Source organism: Cupressus sempervirens, chromosome 8, assembly GCF_028749045.1.
Source record: "Cupressus sempervirens isolate cs-2001-9-10 chromosome 8, ASM2874904v1, whole genome shotgun sequence".
Classification (NCBI taxonomy): domain Eukaryota; kingdom Viridiplantae; phylum Streptophyta; class Pinopsida; order Cupressales; family Cupressaceae; genus Cupressus; species Cupressus sempervirens.
In genome coordinates, this window is record NC_143125.1 from 716,017,054 (window position 1) to 716,035,987 (window position 18,934).

The window sequence follows — 18,934 nt, forward strand, 5'->3', positions numbered from 1 at the left end:
GTAGTTTTTCACCATTAATAGAATTGTTAAAAGGAACAAAAGCTCTTTTATCTTGATTTGGTTACTATCCATTTCATGGATGGGATTTCTCATAAGAAATCCTAATAAAATGTTGAGCGAGAAAATTGGTGACAAAGATTATTTTCTAAATACTAATTTATATAAAGTCTATCATGCTATATTTAGCAAAGCCATCTTTTACATATTAATCATGAAACTTTTTGGATATACAATTATTATGTTTAAGACTATAACAAATTATATTGTAATCATTTTAGAAGCTACAAATAATAATAATCACTCCAGTCATGTCAAGGGCTTGAAAAATGCTAGTTTTAAAGTCAAGGGTTTCTTGATAACTATGGAAGCTTATAGTATAAGTACTATCTTTATTATAAGCGCTTGGAAAGAAAATCATTACAACACCTCTCAAATGGATCATCAGCTCTTTGTTATCTTATACTCTATTTGTTTGGTTTCCTTTGGTGGCTAGAGGAGGGATTATATAATGTAAAAAGATATTTGTAACTAGGGAAGGGTGAGATTTAATACTACTCTTCTTGAAGAATCCTAGGCTTTCGATAAGGCTTATACTACGGGGGGTCCTTCAAAGTGGGTCAAGCCAAGAAGTTGTAAAGAACTACTAAAAAATGGGGAAATATGGAACTACTTTGGAAGAATGGTGATGAGAAATTAAATTGAGGCAATGAAAGGCCATAATTTGTTGCTCTCAGCTAAGTTTTCCAACTCCTCGTATAAAGGAAAGTTCACCATTGGTACTGCTAATTTTGTTGTGACACCCTAGTTGATTGGTGAGGTGATGATCATGAAATGCAAAGGAAAGAAGGTTGAGAGGAAGGGGATAGTTGACTACAATAAATTCAAACATAAATTTTACAAAGGCATGGAGCAATCAGTGAAGATTAAGTCCAGTAATAGGTATGATTGTTTATCCCTCCCTAGCCCCTTTTTCCATTATTTTTCTTTAGGTTATGTGTTACATTAATTTGGAAGGGAGGTTTACCATTTACCATGATTACCACTTCCCACTACTTAATATGTTAAGATATGTCAAAAAAATGGGCATTCCTTTCTTTCTACATTTGTCCCTAGTGAATACTATTAAAATAGGCAAAATATGCCCATACACAAGGGCATGATTTTTATGTGTTACAACCATGTGCTTTCCCACCATCTGGGTCTTGGTAGGTGTCTGACTAGTAAAGAGAGCCCTCAAGAGCCCCTTAGGAACTCTATTGTTATTGAAGAAATTGAGTCATAAAATGAAATTGTTCTCCCTCCTACTGCTGGGGATACAAGGAATCCGAAGAAAATGCCAAAAAAATGTAAGGAAAAAAATAAAACACTAGAAGATTCCTTGCTATTTTAAACATTGACTAAATGGAAAAATTCCAAAACAAGCCCAGTGGGAACCCCTAAGAAAAAAAAATCCTTAAGGAAATTATTAAGATTGATGAATAGGACTTGAAAGAGTCTAATGTGGAGGAAGGAGACAAGAAAGGGAGGGCTTAGGGATATCATTTTGTGTCTACCTTTGGAGAAAGGAGATTGAAAAGGTTGAGTGAAAAAAGGCAAGAATTACAAGGAAGTTAGCAGAGATCATACCTAGGATAGAAATGATGAAGATAACTATGAAATTGAGGTTGAAGAAATAATAGAAAAAGAAGAGAACAATGCCACCATGGAGGAATTTGAAGGGGAGGTGGATGGTGAAAAGTCAAAGGATGTTGAGCAAGAAAACTAGGAAGCCCTTTTTGAGGTTGTTATTGGGCCTAATGTTAATTCCCCCAATGCCAACAACCTTGTTAAGGAAAAAATTAAAGCCACAATGAACATAGTTACTACTAAGAAAAGTAAGGTTGAAAAGATTAAAAAGGATCTAGAAGATAAGATGAAGGTCCTCAATGAAAAAGTGTTATCTCTAAGGAAAAAAATTTACAATTATATTACTAGTATTACATCAAGCTTGGTGTATCCATCTCAACTATATGAAGGGTCCAAAAATAAATGATGAGGAAGGCCATCTTTGGAACCATCATGGGTTATAGCAAACTCAAGAAAGATGGTGTGCAGTTTAGGACAATGTTTGTGTCGAGAGGAAGAGTGTGGAGGGTGTTCACAACTAGACTAAGAATCTCAGGGACCTTGTTGAGGATTGGGAGAACATCAAATAGGCCTAGCTTCTCTAGGCCTTGGTGATCCTTTTTTGTTAGTTTTACTAATTAGTACTTTTATTTACTTACTTTTATGGGTAACTGCACTCTTGCTTGTAATTTTGGGACACAAATTTAAAAAAATCATGTTAAATCTAGTTTATGTTAATCATCAGTACTCTAAAATTATATTATCATTTTTTTTATCAGCATTATTTTGGCTAATAAGTTAGACTTTTTTATTACTATTTTTTTTCCTAGTTTTTTAATTAAGTTTTGTATTGTGGAGGTTCTCTAACAGTTGGTGTTAGAAATCGTCCTTTATGTTGCTTGACTATAATGGTCCTGAGCATAAAAGTGATGTTACTTTTCAGCCATTTCTCATGTTTAGGACCCTTTTCTTGCCTTCTTTAATAAAAAATATTGTGTATGATAAATAGATAGAAGTTCAAAAGGAACTTTAAATAGAAAATAGGTAGAGAGATATTACATAATAGCAATAGTCAAATAGGCCAACTATATTACATTATATATAGAGAGAGAGAGGGGGAGGGGGGTGGCGAGGGTGGGCGGGCAGGCAACTAAAACTACATATGACCTTAAATAGATCTTAAAAATGAAACTTTGATAACTTGTGAATCTTTCTTTAATTTCTAACATTTCCATTAATCAATTGTAAGAAGTAAAATTTGATCTCTCCAATCATCATGTAACATGAAGCCATTTCTTTACAAGAAAATCCCAACAAGATGTTGTGATTAAAAAAAACAACTGAACGTCTACCATCCAAATATTTGTTCTTGTAAGATATTCATATAGAAATGATAATAATATTTATAAAATGATAGTAAAGAGTATGTAAAAATAGATGGGGACCTCAAAGTAGCCATGTGACTTTTTCAGTCCCAGATTTTTCACGCACATTGCAATGTTGTTATTTTATTCAATTTGAGTCTCTAGGTTATCGATAGCCCCAACTCCTGCACTATAAAATTAGTCTTATTAGGTTACATTAAATAAATAGAATAAACCATCCCTTGCTAAGACAAATAGAATAGTGAAAAAAAAAAAACAAATTTGAACTGAACAATTTTGAAATCTGTACTAATTGATGCCCTCAAATAACTTAGTGGTCCTTTTTCTTTTTCTATTGAACTACATTGTGTTCAAGAAAAAGATATAAATTCAAAATAAATTTTAAATAGAAAATAAGTAGATATATATTACGTAATAGAAATACTTTAATAATTTAAGTACCATCAATTGAATATATCATATATATAGAATTAAAAAGTTCAATACAAAATCTATAGAAGAAGCTAAAAGAACATATGATCTTAAATAGAGCTAAAACATGAAACTTTCAAAACTTATTAATATTTGTATAAATTCTAAACTTTCCATTAAGAAATTGTAAAAGCTGAAATTGATCTCTTCAAACATTATGTAACATGAAGCCTCTTTCTTCAAATGCAACACTATTTCAGCTTTATGGGGAATAATGTGATTAGAGAAAAGAACTGAACATCTACCTTCCAAATATTCATTCTTACTAAGATATTCATGTAGACATGAGAATAATATTTATAAAATGGCAATAAAGAATAAGTGAAAATAAATGGGATCTGAAAGTGGACATGCGACTTTTTTGGTGACAAATCTTCGGCACACACAGTGTTATTATTTTATTCGGTCTCAAAACAGGCACAGCTATCCTCCACACAAAATGCACCTTTGAACAAAATTGAAAACACAATGAATTTCGTTGAAATTTTCAGCATTTGTTCTTTATAATATGTATGTTCTATAATTCAAAACAACAAAAAATTAGAGAAAAAGGATTGTTTTTTTTTATTTTTACTTTTGGTACATTCTGTCTGAACCATAGACAGTGTCCTATAAAATAGTCTCTTTAAATTTGAATTAAATTAAATAAATAGAATACACCTTCCTTGATAAGAACTAATTCCATCTTAAAATAAAAACAAATAGATTTCAATTGGACAATACTTAAATCTGCCCTAAAACAACACTCAAAGCTTTTGCAGATGCCTTTACACAAACCTTCATAAGAAAAGCACAATTGACATGCAACATGGACATTCAAAAAATACAGACAATCATCACATGCTTTTCTACCTATTCTTAGTAATTTATAAAGTACATTTGGTGGCTTTACCTCTTTATCCCCCCCCCCCCCCCCTCCCCCACAACAAAAAAAGCACTAAACGTGTTAGACAGTGGTGTCTCATTTAAGCGCATGCTTCTAAATGAGACAAGTGGTGAAGATATCCGTGGACCTCAACGAACTCCCTCCTTCCATCAATGCAATCCTTTCTTTTTCTTTCAATCGGTGCATCTTTTCCCTTGCTTTATTTCCCTTCTTCCCTTCCAGCAGGGCCCTCACTGCTCTCTCCACTTCCCCTCCTATTACAAAGCACTCTTTTTTTATCTTCACATCTATAGCTACCTTGTCATGGTTAACAAGCTTTATGTAATGTTCCCATGTTTTAGCCTTCACGTTCTCCAAAGTCTAAGTGGAGGATAAGAAAATTAAAGTCATTCAATTAAAATTAAAAGGTAACTTTGTATTAATAGCTTCTAGGGTTTGTATTAATTATTGGAAGGACGGAAGCCTCTTGTGATTTAATTAATTATTTCCAAGGAGGAATTTCTAGGGTACGCATTAATTATTGGAAGGAGGAAGCTTCTAGCTCTTGCAATTAATTAAATTTTTAGTTCCTTCCAGAAGGATGAAGAAAAGGATAAATAGGGCTGAAAGTCTCATTGCTAAGCATCGGATGATTATAACATGCATTTGATAAGAGCTTGGATGTGTGAATCACACTTTTTTTTTGGCAATAGGGGACATTCATTCTCTGTTGTAACATTCTAGACATCATTCCCTTAGGGTTTAGCCTTTGGAATACATCTCTTTGTACTTGATTGCAACATTTTTAGAATTAATATAATTTTAGTAGTTGGTTCAGCTTTTGGGCATTCCTGGGTGTCCATTACAGTGGTATCAGAGCTTTCTTGCAAAGTGTTTCACAAAGTTATAACTAGTAGATGTCCATTACAGTGGTATCAGAGCTATAAGTCCTGCCATCCTGTCGAGATCTTCAATATTTATGTTTGAGCATGTGACAAGGGATTTATAATTTTTGCAATACCAGAGAAGGACAAAGTAGGAGTTTAGACTCGCTTAACAAATGGGATAGTTTGTTTGTGCAGGGGGACATACAATCCAGTCATATAGACACAGAGGAGACATTTTTTGAACAAGACATCAACATGGGTGACCAAGATGATAGAAATACCAGTTCTAACCAAGAAAATGTAATATTTAGGTTACTAGGTACATTAGAGGAGGGGCAATGAATGCAACAAGAGCAAAATTGGCGAACGGATATGATGTTGCAACTAATGGCTAGATAGATGGGCATCAGTATTAATCCAGGTGATGCCAACAATGGAAACAACAATAATAGGGGTAATGATAATGGAGGTCGAGACAACATTAATGTTAATAATGGACATAACAACAATGGAAATGAGGCTGATAACTCTAGACATGTTGCACAAAAAACTCGAACAACCAACTCGAGACCTCTTTTACTGACCTTTCCACCCAGAGAACCAGTTCAACCGATTAATGAACCACAGATTGTAGAGTTACAAGATTAGTTTAGGAGGGATTGGGAGGCCAGTGGGCCAAAGTTTCAGGTAGATATCTCTCTTAGAGATTACTTAGACTTGAGGATGAGACACATGCCTAGATCACAAGGACGAAGTAAAAAATTTGAGTTAAGAAAGAAAGTGGGGAAACTTTCTTTACCTTATTATGATGGTTCAGGGAAGATGATCGCACGAGCTTGGGTGCAAAAGATGGATACATACTTGCAACTGAATCATATGCCTGAAGAGGAGGCTATAAAGTATGTAGCTATTCACTTGGAAGGCCTAGCACATGAGTGATGGCACCATGGCATGGTAACTTTGGGACATAATCAGATCACATTTTATGAGGAGTTCACTGAGAAGCTCATAGAGAGATTTGATACTAGGGATCCTAAATTACAGTTTAATGAGCTGGCACAACTCAAGCAGTGGGGATTAGTTGAAACATATATCAGTGAGTTTCAGATGTTAGCTGTGTTGGTCATAGATATTTCAGAGAGGAGGTTAGTAGTGTTGTTTATGTATGGACTCTTAGAACCCTTGCAAGGTTGGGTCAAGGGACATGACCCAGGTACGATGCAGGAGGCCACTAAAAAGGCTCATGACTTAGCACCTTCTTCATTTAGAAGCAAATTTCTGAAAAAGGATACTTATATGAAAAAGGACAAGGAGAAGGACCAAAAACCTTTTCACAAGGATGTTCAACCCAAAAGAGATAAGTTGGATAATGACACCTTCAATGATTTAAGAAAGAAAAAGTTATGTTTTCATTGTAGAGAGCCTTGGGATTTATCTCATAAGTGTCCACTCAAGGCTAAGGCAAATCAAAAGGAGTATTTCTCAGCAGAAGAGTCACAGTCAAAGAGAGAGGATCAACACTCAAATTTAGATGATGATAGCACTACAGAGGAGAGCAACATTCCTGAGGATGAGAAGTCATTAGCACGATTAACGAGGGCTCAGAAGCCAATCACATTTAAGGTCAAACGTACTATCCAAGGGCAAAAAGTGATCTCACTCATTGACATTGGGGCTACATATAATTTTATAGATACATAATTTGTAGCTAAGAGAGGTCTATAGACTAAGGAGCACACTGAATTTAGATTTATGGTAGCTAATGGTGACAAACTATTATGCACTCAGAAGATATCTAATCTTCACATCAAGTTTGGAGATGGCTATGAGTTGGAAGATGAGTTCTATGTGGTAGACATGGGAGACTATGATATCATCCTTAGCATGGTATGGATGGCCTCGCTAGTAGAGTTCACACTTAACCTAGCAAAATTGGAGATGAAGTTTCAGCATGAGGGAGGAACTGTGGTACTTAGAGGACTTTCGGATGAGAGTTGCAGAGTAGTTTCCTTGAGGAGAATGCAAAAACTTTTTTGGCATAGTAACATAGAGTGGGCAGAAAAATGCTTTACTATGCCAACTTCACAAGAGCCATAGGTGAAGTTTCATCCACCAGAGATTCAGGAGATACTTAACAGGCACACTAATGTATTTGGCAAGATTCCACACAGGGTTCCTCCTAGCAGAGGGATAGAACATGTTATTGAGCTTGAAGAGGGAGCCAAACCAGTCATGATTACTCCCTATCATCATCCTAAGAAACATAAGGATGAGATAGAGAAGGAAATTAAGGAGTTTTTAGAAATAGGACATATTAGGCCTAGCAAGAGTCCCTTTGCTTTAGCAGCAGTGTTGGTAAAGAAGAAGGATGGGACAATGTGCATGTGCATTGATTATAGGGCATTAAACATGAAGACCATTAAGAACAGATATCCCATCCAATGAAAAGATGAGCTAATTGATGAGTTACATGGTGCATTCTTTTTTACAAAGATTGATCTATGGTCTGGGTATCATCAGATCAGGATGAGGGAGGAGGACATTGAGAAGACAACTTTTCAGTGTCACTATGGCCACTTCGATTTTTTGGTTATGCCATTTGGGTTAACCAATGCCCCTGCTACATTCCAAAGTTGCATGAATTAGGTATTTAGGGAGTAGCTTAGGAGATTTTTTTTGATTTTCTTTGATGAAATTTTATTTTTTAGTAAGACTTGGGGTGGTGTTGTCTACCTTGGAAAATAAATTATTATATGCCAACAAATCTAAGTGTGAGTTTGGGATGACTAAGCTACTATATCTTGGACATATTATCAGTGCAAAGGGAGTTCAGGTAGATCCTAAAAAGATTAGGGCTATTGTTGATTGGCCAACTCCAAAAAATCTTACACAGCTTAAGGGATTCCTTGGTCTCTGTGGATTTTATAGGAGATTTGTTAAAATATTTTCATAGCTCGCTACACCCTTGACAGACCTTACCAGGAAAGGGGCCTTCACATGGACAGAGGCAGCTCATAGAATCTTTGATCATTTCAAGAAGGTGATGTCATCATGTCTAGTTTTAGCTCTACCAGATTTCACAAAGCCATTTGAGCTTCATTGTGATGCATCAGGAGATGGGATCAGAGTAGTCTTGATGCAGGAGAAGCATCCCATTTTTTTTGAGAGCAGGAAGCTCTATGGAGTGGAGAGAAGCTATTCCATATATGATCGAGAGATGTTGGCTATAATGCATGCATTGGATAAGTTTAGGTCCTACCTAGTTGGGGGAAATTTTGTTATCAAAACTGATCACAATAGCATCAAATACTTCATGAATCAACGTGATTTGAATGATAGACAACAGAAGTGGATTACAAAGTTGTAGGCTTATGACTTTGACATTGAGTTTTTCAAAGGTAAGAAGAATGTGGTTGCAGATGCCTTATCCAGGAGGCCACATATTTGTGCTCTAGCTGAGATTACAGGAGTTCTAAGAAATAAGATCATAGAAGAATATGTGAGGGACACTTGGGCTTCTGGAGTAATTGCAGGCACCATACATGATGATTGCTATGTGGTGTTGGATGGGTTGATAAAGTTTTAGGATAGGATATATTTGATTCCTTCATCACAGTATAAGGAAGTAATACTAAAGGAATTTCATGATGCACCTACAGCTGAACATCCAGGGGTCTTTAAGACCTATAGGCAGATCTGTGAATGGTTCACATGGAAAGGGCTCAAGAATGATGTTCAGAAGTATGTCAAGGAGTGTACAATTTGCCAGCAGAATAAGGGAGAGCACACATATCCTACGGGGTTGTTACAACCTTTGCCCATTCCAAATAGGAAATGGGAAAGTATTTCCATGGACTTCATCACCGGGTTACCACGAGGACAAGGGAAAGATTGCATCTATGTGATAGTTGATCGACTAAAAAAGTTTGCTCACTTCTTTGCTATTCCATCCACTTATACAATAGCACAGGTGGCTGATCTTTTCTTTAGAGAGATATTCAGATTACATGGGCTACCTACTTTCATTGTTAGTGATAGGGATAGTAAATTCATAATAACTTTTTGGCAAGAGCTATTTAGGTTGTGTGGTACTAAACTTACACATAGCACTAGTTATCATCCACAGACAAATGGGCAAACAGAGATTGTGAATAAATGGGTGGAAGGATAACTGAGGAACTATGTGACTACACAACAGAGGGCTTGGGTCAAATGGTTACATATGGGGGAGTATTGTTATAACACCACTTATCATATGTCCATTAAGATGACTCCATTCATGGCACTCTATGGTTATGAAGCACCTAGTTTCATGGATCTAGTTTTCGGAGATAGTAGAGTGCCCAAAGCAAAAAAATTCTTGCAGGATAGTCAAGATATTTTGAGGGTGCTCAAGGAGAATATACAGCAAGCCCAAAATCAGAAAAAATTGTATGCTGACCAGCACCAGATAGAGCATAGTTTTGAAGTTGGGGATATGGTTTACCTGAGGCTACAACCATATAGATAGTCACCACTCAAGAAAAATGGAGCAGATAAGTTGAAGCCTAGGTTGGCCCCTACAAAGTAATCCGCAAGGTGGGTGAGGTTGCTTATGAGATAGAGCTTCCATAAAATAGTCGAGTGCATAATGTGTTTCATGTGTCAAGGCTTAAGAAAGCCATTGGACAAAGAGTTGTGCCTTCGACAGAATTACCACCATTACATGAGGAGTGGAAGCTTGTATTAATTCTTGAGGCTATTCTGGATACTAGGGAAAGGACTCTGTGAAGTAGGTTGATTAAAGAATATTTAGTCAAATGGAAATATCTACCAGAGGAAGATGCTACTTGGGAGAGTGAGCAAGTGCTACAACAAACAGGACTAAGATTGTTTGAGGGCAAGCAATTTCAAGGAGGGAAGACTTGTACTGTTCCCATGTTTTAGCCTTCACGTTCTCCAAAGTCTAAGTGGAGGATAAGAAAATTAAAGTCATTTAATTAAAATTAAAAGGTGACTTTGTATTAATAGCTTCTAGGGTTTGTATTAATTATTGGAAGGACAGAAGCCTCTCGTGATTTAATTAATTATTGCCAGGGAGGAATTTCTAGGGTATGCATTAATTATTGGAAGGAGGAAGCTTCTAGCTCTTGCAATTAATTAATGTTTTAGTTCCTTCCAAAAGGATGAAAAAAAGGATAAATAGGGCTGAAAGTCTCATTGTTGAATATCGGATGATTATAACTTGCATTTGATAAGAGTTTGGATGTGTGAATCACACTCTTTTTTGGCAATAAGGGATGTTCATTCCTTTTTGTAACATTGTAGACGTCATTCCCTTAGGGTTTGGCCTTTGGAATACATCTCTTTGTACTTGATTGCAGCATTTTTAGAATTAATATAATTTCAGTAGTTGGTTTAGCTTTTGGGCATTCCTGGGTGTCCATTACAGTGGTATCAGAGCTTGCTTGCAAAAGTGTTTCACAAAGTTATAACCAGTAGGTGTCCATTACACATTAACGCATTGAACCTTTGTTTGATGAAAATGGGCCAGGAGATCATGGGAACCCCGTACAAAACAGTTTCTAGTGTGGAGTTCCAACCACGGTGAGAAAGGAAACCTCCAACGGACGGGTGAGAAAGAATCAAAATTTGAGGAGCCCAATTGAGAACCACAAACCTTGTGTCTTTCGTTCGACTCAAGAAATAATCTGGTAAAATCTCTGAGAGCTTCGTACCCTAGTTGGGTTTGAAGTTGATAAAATTATGATCTCTACACAGCACCCACAGAAATTGATGGTCGCTTGTTTCTAGACCATGTGCTACTTCTCCAATCTGCTCCCTCGATAGAAAACTCCCACTTCCAAATGAAAAAAAAAACAATGGTGGAGGGATGTTGCTGATATAACCACTCGAGGAACTTGTGTGTCTCATGACTCTCCAATATGATGGAACCAACTGAATATATTGATGGCATTACAGAAGAATTAAGAACCTTATCTCCTTTGAGGGCTTCTAAAGTTTCTTTCTCTAGATCATCGAATGTATTTATGAAAATCCAAAAAACTTCTAGAAGGTGAGATAAACAGTGGACGCAGCAGTTGATTTCCTGATCAGATATGTCTCTCATTGAGTCAAGCAAATCCCTCCTAGAGAATAGTGGAACGCCTAGAAATTGATCCCATACTCTTCCTCATCTTTAAATGACACGTTGTACTCTGAAACAAATCTAGGAAACCCTAGAAAAAGAGAAAGTATACACGTACCACACATGAAGAATATAAAAGTGGGTATTCCTAGCTTGGCTACAAAATCAAAAGTGGCAGTGCAAAAGAAATCTGTTACAAAGGCAGAGATGGGCGAAGAGGAGTTGAGCAAGGAGTGGAGAATATCTCCAACGTATGATGTGGCTTTCTACATGTACTGTGATATGCGAGTTTCAATATTCATTTCTTCAACATCCTCTTCAGTGAAGCCAACATTGGGGATCTCTGTGAAGTGGATGCCATTATTGGAAGAAGCAAGGAAGTCAGCGTATGAGACTTGCTTGGCTAGATGCATCCACTTGCTCATTATTATGGTTGTGGTAAACCCATGGTGAGCGCTAAGGCGCTTAGTGAATTCAACCATAGGAATGAAATGGCCGACTCCTACACATGGAAAGATGGCAATATTAAGTTTTTCACTGCCATTCTATACTTCCATTGTGTAGACCTTCAGCTAAATGCTCTAGTTTTCACAGAGTCCCTTTTGTGTGTATTTGTAAGGATCAAGGAACCCGTGATTTGTTTAAATAACACCAAAAATGTTGGAGTTGAACATTAGGAACATTTTGTTAAGTCATAGCATTTGAAATGTGTTTTTGATCGAGTTTCGTAACATTTGTGGGTAGCTAAACTCTGTGTGGATGTTGTGAATTCTTCTGTGATTGGCTCTAAATGTTAAGCCATATTAGTACTATCAGGTGACTTGAATTCACAAGATGAACTCTTTTTAAATAGACTTCACCAAAATTCTATCCTAGAATTAACTATTTTTATAGTGCGATGTCTATTAAGTAGACAAAAGTATTAGGATTAAATCATTAATAGAAATAACAAAAAAAAGAATACAAGACGTCAAGATTTACTGTGGTTCACCTAATCCCTAGGCTACGTCCACCAAACAACGAGTTTGATATTATTACGATCTAGTGATTACAACTCTGTAATCCCTTACAGATCAATACTGCTACAAGAATTAATTTTTATATCACAACACTAAAACAATCCCTAACCCTAAGCCTTTTTATACAAGTACTTTTACTGCTTTAGGGTTATAATTAATAATTACATGTTGGCCCAAAATCCAAAGCCCCAAAAAATTTATGAAGTATGTACAATACTTTCTTGATCAATCACCACAAACTAACAATCTCCCACTTGGGGACTGATCAAACTCCACACTAGATAACAATCTCCCACTTGGAGACTGGTCCTATAGCAATACAGCTACCACATGGAGCTCCCATTGGATCAAACCACCTTCAACTTTGTTGTTCTTTTATTCTTATTTAGTCTAGAAGACCAATTGAAGCTGAAGAGGAATTCAACTTCTCCCTTGTCACTATCTTTGTAAACATATCCATTGGATAGTCATCTATATGTATCTTGTCTAGCTTTAACTATCCAACTTTCAAAACTGACCGAATAAAATGGTACCACAACTGTATGCATTTTGTCTTTGAATGAAGAGCTGAATTCTTTACAAGATGAATGGCACTTTGACTATCTATAAATAAATAATTATTTCTTTAAGGGTATCCCAATTCTTCCAAGAAGAACTGAAACAATATGATCTCCTTCACTACCTCTGTAGCATCTGTAGCAACAACATACTCTGCCTCTATAGTAGATAAAGCATTAACCTTCTATAACCTAGAAACCCAGCTCATGGCTGCCCCACCAACAGTAAAGACATAACCTGTAGTACCATGTCTGGTATCAATATCCCCTACCAAATCGGAGTCAACATAGCCTTGTAAATTAGTAGTACAACCCCCAAAGTGTAAACTCTTATTGGATGTTCCACTCAAATATCTAAGAATAAATTTGATTGCATTTCAATGCTCAATTCTTAGATGGCTCATATACCTACTAATGAATCTCATTACATATGCAATACCTAGCCTTGTACATACCATAGCATATATCAAGCTTCCTACAACTAAAGCATACGGTACCTTTGACATCTTCTCCTCCTCTTCTTGTGTCTTGAGACACATCTTCTTAGTCAATGTCAAATGATCAGGTAAAATTGTGTTGATAGCTTTAGCATTCTCCATGGAGAAACGTTGCAACACATTCTCAACATAGTCAACCTAAGATAGTGTCAATTTCTTATTCTTCCTATATTTGTAAATATTCATATCAAGGATTTGTTTTGCAACCCCCAAATCCTTCATAGCAAATGCATGTGCTAACTAACATTTCAGCCCCTTAATCTAATCCATGTTAGATCTAGCTACAGGCATATCATCAACATAAAAATATAAAATAATGTAGCTATCATCATCCAACGTCTTAAAGTAAACACAATGATCCAAATGACACCTACGGTATCCATGTTCATGTATAAAGCTCTTTTATTTGTAGGCAACTTACATAATATCCCATGTCTTATTTTTCAGCAAAGAGTCCATTTCATCTTTCATTACAAAATCTCATTGAATCTGAGTATCCACCTACACAACTTCATCATAACATTCAGGTTCACCAACATTTTCTAGTAAAATAGAATACAAAGAGGGAAAAAATCTTTTTGGAGGTCGAATTAGCCTTGTTGACCATCTAACATTCACTAGTGTGTGTGGTAATTTTTGTTGTGATTGTTGCATATCATGAGAAATTGTTGGAACATTATCTTTTAGAGTATCATCCAGCACTACATAATCATCTTCTTTCTTCTCATGTTGCTGCAATAGATCTTTGTACAACACTTTCTCATTGAATATGACATCCTTGCTTCTTACAATTTTATGATTTTCAAAATCCCAAAGCCTATAACCAAATTTATTAATGCCATATCCAGAAAATGCACATTTCTTTGACTTATCTTCCAGCTTGGTTCTATTTTTAGAATCTATGTGAAAAAATTCTTAACAACCGAAGGCTTTGAAAAAATAATAACTTACCTTCTTATCAGTACATGCTTTCTCTAGAATACCACAACCCAAAGGAGTAGAGGGACCTCTATTAACCAAATATATAGTAGTATTGATAGCCTCTACCCACATGTGTAAAGGAAACTTAGTATGTAACCTCATGCTCCTTGCATGCTCCATTATAATCTTGTTCATGCATTCAGCCACTCCATTTTCTTGTGGAGTCCTTGGAATAGTTTTATGTTTACGAATACCATTAGTGGAGCAATAATATTCAAATTCATGACTACAATACTCACCACCATTATCAAATCTAAGACATTTTAATTTATTATCAATCTCATTTTCAACCAAGCATTTCCATTTCTTAAAAGTTTGAAATACATCAATTTTTTGTGTAAAGAAATAAACTCATACTTTTCTAGTTGCATCATCAATGAATGTAACATAATAATGAGAGCTACCAAGGGAAGATACCTAAGCTAGTCCCCATACATCAGTAATCACAAGCTCTAATTTCTCTTTTTTATTTTCCTTCCCAATCTTCACAAAACTCACTCTATTTTTTTTTCCATACACACAACTTTCATAGAAATCTATATTAAGAAATTTCAGACTTGGTAAAACTTTTTTTGAATGAAGTACTCCCATACCTTTCTCACTCATGTGCTCAAGTCTATTGTGCCACAATGTTGCATCAAAATCTACAATAACTATTTGTTCTTCCTGCTCAACTATAGCAACTGTTCTTGAACATTCATTTTTTTCTAAAATAATTAAAGTAGAAGGAACAATATGACCTATACAAAGATATAAGGTGCCTACTTTCACACCTTTTGCTACTACAACAAAACCTTTGAAAACCTTCCAATTTTTATTATTAAAAGTAACTACCCAACCCTCATCACTAAGTTGCCCAGCTGAAATTAAATTCTTACTTAGCCTTGGAACATGTCTTACCTCATGTAGTAGCTAATGATTCTCATTCTGCAAACTTAATTGTAACTTTTTCCTTTCTAACAATCTGACCAGGTTCATTATCCCCCAAATAAACAAGTTCAAAATCCCCTTGGACATAATCAATGAAATAACCTCTATGAGGTGTAGCATAAAATGAAGCACCAAAATTTAAAACCCATGAATCATCAACACTTTATAAAGACAGAAGCAAAGCATCCTCTTCAAATTTGTTACTTACCACATTTTCATCCTTGTCTCCGTCTGGTTTATCTCCTTTATTTTTATTTCGAGTCCAAAAATCTTTCTATTTATGCCCTAGTTTCCCATAGTACCAGCAGTGATTCAGTCCTCTCGATTGAGACCTCCTCCCCTTTGAATTTCCTCTTAATTTCTCATAACTTCTAGAATTACTTCCTCTCTCAGTCATTCTACCTTGACTTTGTCCATTCAAAGAACTTCTAGATGTAGATCCACTTGAGGTTTTCCTATGGGTTTCCTCACTCAAAATAACACTGATCACATCATCATATTTTAGGGTACTAGTTTCAAAAATAGAATTACTCACAGCCATTACCAAGTCATTCCAACTTTTCAGCAAAGAACACAAAATCAAGAGAGCCATAATTTATTCATCACAATTAATACTTACGGAAGATAAATGACTAGTAACACTAGTACATTTGACCCCATTTTAGACCAAAAATTTTAACCATCTATTAAAATGGGGTCAAATTGGTTGAAATAGACAAGGAAATTTTTATTTTTTTTAAATCCATGCCACGAGCTTAACATGTTAATTTGAAATAGAAAACCCTATTTCATTGTTATGTTTTAGGGAGTGCGTGTGGGAGCTATACAACCGCCATTTTATTTGGTTTTCATTGAGCGCAGGCACTGCAGGAGCTAATTATTATTATGAGGGAATTGGGGCTTCTATGAAGCAAAGACAATCAGTAGGATCTACTTAGGTTTCTGAGGGCTCGATTCCTTCGATGTTGGCAAGCACAAGACTATGTACGAGGCAATGGTGGAGTGGCACAAAGAGATTGGGGCTGATGCCATCAAAGAGTTATGTAAACTCATTTACAGTTTGTTTTTGCATTTCTTGAAATGGTGCCCTTTTGTTAAATTAATGGTTCTGGAGAAATATAGGCTTTGGAAATGAATGAACTTGGAAATAGACCGATCAAAAGTTATATTATGCTATGACATTAACCTTCTTTCTAGATCTTTGGCCCACATTAAATGGTGTACATTTTGTGAGAATTAATGAATTAGAACAAGTAAAGGTTTGCCTATTTGTGAAAATTTATTGTTTTTGGCATAATACAGACATACCCAATAGTTTCTGTGTAAAGACCCCCTAGAGAGGTGTATACTAGTTCGAAGTTTGACAATGTCTTTTAATTAATTTCCCTAGCTATTGTGGTCATATGAAGAAGTTTGAACAAATATGCAGATAAATTCCCCCTTCCTTTCTAGTGTGCCATTATCTACTGATCTGTTATAATATTTGTTACATGTTTAAGGTTGACATTAAGTGCAAACATTCACCTTCAAACCTAATCATAACTCATATAAGTTATCTTAAGCTGTTGTAACAAGAAGGATGGGAAAGAAGCCCATTCACTCTTCTACCGTAACAACATAAATTTTGATTTGCTAATTTAGCTATAAATTTGTATTTTATTTTAAGGTTACAAATGTATTAATGTATGTTGATGCAAGAGCATCTTGCAAGGGAAAATTATTGAAAAAAAAAAAACTGGAGGAGAGAGAAAGTGATGAAAATTAGAGGAGAAATAATAAAAAAAATAAAAAGGGGAAAAAAAGAGAAAAGAAAGAAAAAGAGAATTTCCATTTTTGAGGTGCATAAGTGGCATAATAGAAAATATAAAAAATAAATGGTTGTCATTCCATTTATCGAGGTGTGTGGGAAGAATTCTAGAAAGTTATGAATATTGTAAAAAGTTGTGGATACTGTAGAAGGTTATGGAAGTTGTAGAAGGTTGTGGATAAGTCATGCATTGGGTGGTAAGTGCCTATTTAAGCAAGGCATATGAGCATTTCTAATCAAGTTTGAGAAGTGGAAGCTCGAGGAGTAGAAGCTTGAGAAGGAGAAGCTCGAGAAAAAGGTGAAAGCTCAAGAAGGAGAAGCTCAGGAAGTAGAAGCTTTGGAAGGAAAGCTTGGAAAGGTGAAAGTTGTGGAAGGTGTGAAGGCTTCAAGGTTTAAAAGAGAAGAAGGAAGTAAAAAGTGAGTTTTCCTGAGTCTATGGACAGAGCGCCGAATGTGAGACAGTTTACAGTAGGATTGTGATAGACTTGTGAGTGTGTAGATAGAGTGCCAAATGTGAGGCAGTTTACACTTAGATCTTGGATAAAGTTGGAGAAGAGCTAGTGGCTGCGGTTTAGAAACAAGGAGGTTGCTTGGTGGCTTAGAGCACAAGTTGAGATCTTGGAGGTTTCTACCAGAGTGTGGATCTGGACTAGCTTAGGTTTGGATTGGATCTTGAGAGATCTTGCAAAAAGGTTATTGTAATTGCTAAGAATTTTCAAGTATAATAAAAGTGTTCTTTGGGAAGCATTTTATCTTTCTTTGTCTTCATATTGTTGCATTCTTGGTTATGAGTTGGTAAGGGTGGTGTGGCCCTTCATTAGTGGTATCAGAGTGTACCTTCATCAAGTGGTATCAGAGCATACCTTCATCAGTGGTATCAAAGCAGGAGTTCCTGAGTGTACAAGTAGATCGCCAAAGTGTGAGGCAGTTTGTACCAGGACTTTTTTTGGGCAAAGTTTATGAGAGTGGGAGTGTGTAAAAAGATCACCGAAGCTGAGGAAATTTGCATGAGGACCTTGGGAGGACAGGAAAATTGATCGATGGATGTGGACATGGAAGACTGAACTTGTTGAGACATGATCGTAGAGAGCTTGTGGATTGCAAATTCGTGGTCCTAGACTTGTGATGTGGTTTCTGATTGTTCGTTTGAGGTGGCAGGTTGTGATCTGACTTGCAAACAATTCAAGGTTGTGACAAGGAACATGGAAAGGATTTGTTGCAGAGGGTTTACGAAGATCTTGGGAGATGGCTCCAAGAGGATTGGACCCTAAAATGATTGCGAAAATCCATGTTATATTGGAGAGGAATTTTTCTAAGATGTTTGCTTGGTTGGATGCTAGATTGACTGATCGAGCTAAGAAGGTCAAGGTGGAAGAGGTTGGTTTTGCTAATCAGTTTGTGGAGCCTGATGCAAAACCTACAGAGCAACTAGAGGTTATTGCTAAAGATATTCCTAACCTTGTTGATGTTGGGACAAAGGTTTTTTTTCATGATCAATGGGTTGAGTCTGACATGGAAACTGTAGAGCATTTGATCATGGATGATCTATTTGGTGTTGGTGGTGACTTGTATGTTGCAGAGCACTCAATCGTGGATGATCCAGTTGTAGTTGGAGGTGAGTTATATATTACAGACCATGTTGTTGTGAGAAATGAGGTTGCTGGTGTTGAGATTTTGGCATGTGTTGATAAAAATCTATGTATTGTTGCTGATGTGGACTTTGTTGTTGTTGATGCAGAGTTTGTTGCTACGGGTGTGAGTTCACTAGTTGCTGATGTGGATGAGGGTTTTTTGATGAAGCAT

General features: G+C 36.1%; 1 pseudogene; it reads right to left on the reverse strand.

The window, feature by feature from the left end:
• Positions 1-4,440: 4,440 nt before the first annotated feature.
• Positions 4,441-11,897, reverse strand: LOC149544445 (UDP-glycosyltransferase 88B1-like; annotated as a pseudogene).
• Positions 11,898-18,934: the final 7,037 nt, after the last annotated feature.